The sequence below is a fragment of the Camelus dromedarius genome, chromosome 4 (genome assembly GCF_036321535.1).
Source record: "Camelus dromedarius isolate mCamDro1 chromosome 4, mCamDro1.pat, whole genome shotgun sequence".
Taxonomy (NCBI): Eukaryota; Metazoa; Chordata; class Mammalia; order Artiodactyla; family Camelidae; genus Camelus; species Camelus dromedarius.
In genome coordinates, this window is record NC_087439.1 from 81182679 (window position 1) to 81189437 (window position 6759).

The following is a 6759-nucleotide window of genomic DNA, read 5'->3' on the forward strand; positions in this document are numbered from 1 at the left end:
TACATCTATTGAGATGTTCTTTATTCTTTTCCTTTACTGTCAGTGTGATGTATCACATTGATTTTCTTACGTTGAACCACCTTGCATTCTTGGAATAAATTCTACTTGATTGTGGTATACAGTCCTTTTAATGTGCTATTGGGTTGGGTTTGCTAGCATTTTTTTGAAGATTTTTATATCTCTATTCGTAAAAGATGTTGGTCTATAGTTTGCTTTTCTTGTGGTATCTTTGTCTGGCTTTGGTATCAAGGTAATTATTGCTTCATAGAATGTGTTAGGAAGTTTTCCTTCCTCCTCTGTTTCTTGGAAGAGTAGGATAGAGTTGGTATTAATTATTCTTTAAATGTTTGGCAGAATTCACTAATGGAGCCACCTGTTCCTGGACATTTCTTTCTTGGGAGGTTTTTCATTCCTGATTCAGTATCTTTACTTGTTAGAAGTCTGTTGATATTTTCTATTTCTTCTTGAATGAGTTTTGGTAATTGGTATGTTTCTAAAAACTACTTCACGTCATATACATTATATAATTTGTTGATATACAGTTGATCATAATATTCTCATAATCTTTTTAATTTCTATAAGGTCTTCATTTTTGTTTCTGATTTCAGTTACTTGCAGCTTCTCTTTTTTTCTTACACAGTTTGAACTAAAAAATTCTCAATTTTGTTGGATCTTTTTAAAGAAAAGAACTTTTCTTTTGGTTTCATTGGTTCTCTCTACTTTTCTATTTTCTATTTATCTATGCTCTGAACTTTATCATTTCCTTCATTTGCCAGCTTTGGATTTCATTTGCTCTTCTTTTTCTAGTCTTAAGGTGTAAAATTAGGGTGTTGATCTGCAAATATCGCTCTGAGCACTGCTTTCATCCCATAAGTTTTGGTATATTTTTATTTTCATTCATGTCAAAGTATTTTCTAATTCCTCTAGTGATTTCTTCTTTGATGTACTGATTGTTAAAAGAGTATGTTGCTCAATTTCCATGCATTCGTGAATTTTCCAGTTTTCCTTCTACTATTGATTTCTAGATTCATTCTGTAGTGGTTGGAGAAAATATTTTGTATGATTTCCATCTTTTAAAATTTATTGAGTTTTTTAATGGCCTAACATATGGTCTATCCTGGAGAATCTTTTATGTACACTTGAAGAGAATATTTGTCTTCTGTTGTTGTGTGGGATGTTCTGTATATGTATGTTAGCTTTAGTTGATTTATAGTGTTCTTCAAGTCCTCTATTTCCTTACTGGTCTTCTGTCTAAATGTTCAATTCATTGTTTAAAGTGAGATATTGAAGGCCAACTCCAACTATTATTGTAGCGCTATTTCTCCTTTCATTTCCATCAGTATTTGCTTCCTGTATTTTGGAACTCAGTTGTTTGTTGTGTATATGTTTATAACTGTTACATCTTCTCAGTGAACTGATCATCTTATCAATATACAATGTTCCTCTTTGTCTCTCGTAACAACTTTTAACTTAAAATCTTTTTTTTTTTCTGATACTAGTATAGCCACCCCAGCTCTCTTGTGGTTACTATTTATATGGAATATCTTTTTCCAACCCTTTCAAACTATTTATGTTTTTGCTGCTAAAGTTTCTTGTAAGCAGCATCTAGCTGGATCACAGTTTTTTATTCATTCTACCAATCTCCATCTTTTAATAAGTGAGCTTATCAATTTACATTTAAAATTATTACTGATAATGAAGAACTTATTTCTACCATTGTGCTATTTGTTTTCTTTATTTCTTAAATCGTTATGTCCTTGAATACTGTTTTTTTCTGTTTGATTGATTTTTCTAGCATAGCATTTTGATCCCTTCTTCTTTTCCTTTTCCATACTTTTTAAAAGTTATTATCTTAGTAGTTACCCTGGGGGTTACAACAGACATCTTAAATTTATAAAAATCTAGTTGAATTGATTCCAGCCCCCTAACCCCAAGATGAACTCTAGCTTCTGTCTTTAAGACTGAAAGCAGCAAATTTATGGCTGTTTTAGAGCAGTCACGTTCCCTACTTTGGCCATCAGGTTTCAGCAAGATGAAGGTTCAGTCAAGAAGTTGTCATTAATTTTAACTGAAGTATCAGGTCCAGTTTCCTATACTTTGATATTATCATACTTGAAACTAAAATGCAGAACTATCCAGTTCAGTACTGTGTACCAGTATTGCATAGTTGTCAAGAGCATGATATCTGGAATCTAAATCACAGTTTAATGACCAGCCACATATGTTACTTTGGATACATTTTTAGACTATCAGCATCTCAGTTTCATCATCTATAACATGAACTAATAGTAGTACCTACTTCTTAGAGTTGTCACAAGAATTCAATGAGATACATGTAGAGTATCTAGCACAGCACTTAGCACAGAATAAATCTTCAACCTGAATAAATGTTAGCTATTATTGTGTCTCCATCTCTTAGCACTTTCCCCTTCCAGCTCCACCCCACAGCTCACAGATCTACTTTTACTTTCTGCAAGATGTCAAGCCTCTATGCATGCCTCTCTATCTACCTGGCTCACTCTTATTTTAAAAACAATCAGGTGTTTTTTCATATTCATCCATTTAAAGTCTGACAATGCCAAGTGCTAACAAGGACAAGGAGCAATGAGAAGCCTCACATATTACTAGTGGAAGTATAAATTGGTACAACTACTTTGGAGAGCAGCTTTGCAACATCTGGCAAAGTTGAAGATGTCCATAGTCCACATCTCAATAGTTAACATTCCTAGGGATATACTCTAAAGAAACTTTCACACCTGTTGTACACAGGAAATGTGTAAAAGAATGTTCCATACAGTTTTGCTTGTAATAGCAAAAATACTGGGACAAACTTTAGTATCCTTCAATAGGAGAATGGATAAATACTTTAATAATCATAACATATAATCATACATTTGAATACTACATCGCAGCTAAAATAGCTACATGTCACAATATGGGTAAATCTCAAAAACATATTGCTGACTAAAAGAAACAAGTTTCAAAAGGAGGTGTACAAAATGATACTATTTACCACAAGCTTAAAATCATGCAAAATATGCTATACATTGTTTATGGATACATGCATATGTAGTAAAAGTGTAAAAACATGCATGGGAAGGGTAACACCAAGTGCAAAGTAACAGTTCTCTTTGAAGACAAGGGGCAGGAAGGAGAAAAAGGTACAGAATTGGGTGGGGTTCACAGGAAATTTCAACTGTATTTGTTTTTTTAAAAAAGCTCTGAAGCAAGTTTAATTATAAAACGTTAAGACTCAGGAAAGCCGGGTGGTAGGACAAAGATATTTGTTCAATTAGTCATAAGTTTAAATAAACCAAAAGCAAGATGAAGAAAATGGGAAGATTGGTTGAAAATGTTGATAAAAAAACCTTTGACATTCTAGGTCCCCAAGTAGTCAAGTGATTATCCCCTTTCCAATCCCATTTCTATGTCTTCCTCAATCTGAACCCCCTTCCTCCATCTCTACCACCAGAGATATGTTGTCTATAGACTCTAGCCCAGTGGAAGGCAGTGGGGGGAGGGGAGCATAGAGCTTATAATGGAATTAAGTGGAACTCAGCTGGAACTTAAAAAGCATTCTTAAGACCCTATGAACATGCACAGCCAAGTTGATAGGCCCCAAGCAACTGGAGAATCCTTCTCTGGAGAAGAGACTTCCCAATATGGACATTTGTGGGCCCCCAGTGAAATCTGGCATATCATTGCTGCCCCTTATAGTGAAGCCCATTAATCCTGTGCTTCTCACAACACAATGTGCATTTGAATCACCTAGTGACCTTGTTAAAGTGCAGAACCTAAATCTGCAGTTTATAGTGGGACTTGAAAATTCATATTTCCAAAAATCTCCCAAATGAAGCCAATGCTGTTGGTCCCTTTTGAATAGTAAGGTGCTAGTCAATTCATCTTGCCCACACACTCAACCTTCACTCAGCTTTTTGGAGTCTCATCCCTAAATGTGAACAGGCTGCTAAAGTAGCCAGACTTTTAAAGATAGCTATTACCATAAATGAGAGAGACCCAAAAAATAAGCATTCAAAAAAAACCCCAAAAATAGATCAAAGAAAAGAGGAGAAGAAAAACTAAAAACAAACACACTATAGTATCCTCAGAAAGACTGAATATATTCCTGTCCATAACAAAAGGATAGAATAACATGGGAACAGGAGTTGGGGAGAAAAGTCTTGGGAATTAAAAATAAGAAAACTGAAACTTAAAATGGTTGAAGATAATGACAAGGAAATATCTCAGAAAAATAAAACAACAAAAACAAGCCATGGGTACAGACTTTCAGCTTTGCAAGATGAAAAGAGTTTTTGAGATTGGTTGCATTACAATGTGAATGAACTTAACACTACTGAACTGTACACTCAGAAATGGTTAAGATGATAAATGTTATGTTTTGTATATTTACCACAATTAAAAATAAAAATAAACAAACAAACCCAAAGAAACAGAAAATAGAAGAAAAAAAAAGAAAGGATCAATCCAGAAATCTAACTTCTCAATAATATACATTCCAGAAAAAAGAAAGAAAGAAAGAAAGTAGAGAAGAAATTATCAAGAAAATAAAGAAAATTTCCTCCAAAACTGAAGTACATGGGTTTCCATTTTGAATGAATACCCAGTGCAAAAAAATTGAGTCACAGCAAAGCACATCATTATAAAATTTCCAACCAATAGCTTAAAGAGAAAATTCTAATGCTTCCAAAGATGGAGAAGAGTTTACATACAAAGGATCAGGAATATAAATAGGAATCAGATTTTTTACAATAGCAACCCCAGAAGGTGGAAGAAAATGAATAATCCCTTCGAAATTATGACAGATTATTTTCAAACTTGGATTCAGTAATCACCCCAACTATAAATCAAGTGTTAGAATAAAGATACGTTAAAATATGCAAAGATTCCAATAACATATCCTCTATCTCTCTTCCTTACAAAGTTACTAGAGGAGATGATTTAGCAAAACAAGGAAGTAAACCAAGAAAGAAGGCATGTGATCCAGGAAATGGGCAAAACGAGCCCAGAACAGCAATGAAGGAAAATCCCAGAATGACAACTGTACAGCAAGTCCAGAGAGCAGTCAGTCTAGATTGAAACAAGAGGAAGGAGGCTGTAGGACAAGAATTCGGGGGCGGGGAGGAAGGAACTTATGCATTTGAGCATATGGAAAATATTGCTAGACTTTTGAGCAGTCTTAGAGCACTTGCAGTGGTGAAGGCAGCCAATCCCAGATAATATAGAAAATTGACAACTGAGAGGGGAAAGGCAATAATTAACTCTTTAAAAAATAATGAAGGGCTGTATAAGCTAGAAGGCATGGTTGTATCACACATTGGCTCATTGGTAAACAATATTTGCACGCATAATTTAAATGTTGATTATTGGTTTTATTAAAAATTGTTACATCACCGTGGAGGTGGAGAACAGAAGTGATAAGGTCATGTTCTTATTTATCATGGTAGGAAGTCAACAAATGATCCTTAAAATTAACGAATCAAGAATTAGTAATACAAGCACTTACTTAGATACATGGATCTAATCTGGATAAATACGTAAAAGAGTTGACACTTTTGCCTCTAAAAAGTACACCGGCATACATTGTATATGTGCAGTCAAAAGGTAACAATTCTGCCTAATAAAACTGAAAAAAAATTTAAGTATGTAGAGGAAAAAAAAAAAAGAGTAGACCAGGGAACTGCTTTTTCCCTTACAAGCTTTTCAACATACATATATATTTCTAAACGATGTATCTGCATTCATTTTAGTTCAATAAACAATGTTAAAACGTTAGCATATAATTTGGGGGTATCTGCAACGTCTCGAAGTTTATCCATGGCCAGTGAGTAAAGAAATCCGTTTTGAAGGGCTGTCTACGCCTCGATGACAAAGGCTAGTTTTTTGGTTCATTTTTGCATTTTCCACCCTCACCCCTTCCCTAAGAACACTTAGGATAAAATAAATCAATACATGTAAAAAGGGCTCAACTAAATTTGTTATAGTCTCCCTGGAGAGAGAAAAATACAGAACAAGGCACACAGACAGGGTACCGACTCATCACAAAAATGAGTTCATTTTCCGCACGCGGATTAGTAAAAAAGTATGTCTCTGGCAAGAGGAAGAGGTACTGGAAAGTAAGGGTTTCAAAAGCAGTGATTTACGTTCGGGGCACCTGGAGGCAGCTCCAGGCACAGAAATGGAAGCAAGACAGGAACCCACTTGGGTAACTTCTCATCCCTTTTCTTCCTTGTCCTTTTAACCATTTGTAGTTACTTGGGAATCTGCTGTCCGTTTCCTTTACCAGACTATAAGCCCCACGAGGGCGGGACCTCATCTCCTGCATGCGCCACTGTATCCCCAGCACACAGCAGGAGTCCACTAAACATCTGTTGAAGAATGAATACGCGATGATGCCGCTGGACAGTCATTAGCGTGACACCGAGGAATGGGCACATCGACAACAAACAAGCTGAGAGCAAAGAAGCCGGCGGGGAGATGACAAGGGCGCGCTTCTTGCAGGGTGTCTGAAATTACAAGACAAGAAGGATCCTTTGGGAAGAGAGGGAGGGAAGAGCTGGGCAGTGAGGCAGGCCTCGGGGAATGACAGCCAACCGGAAGACACATTTGCAGCGGCTGGCGGTGAGCTGGTCTAAGAGAAAGTGGAGCTGGGAGTGGCGGGCGCGTGCGCAAACGCGGCCTCCGCCCTCACCGGGCGCGCCTGCGTGCGCGTGCACGAGGGGTCAGAGCGGAAATGGCGCC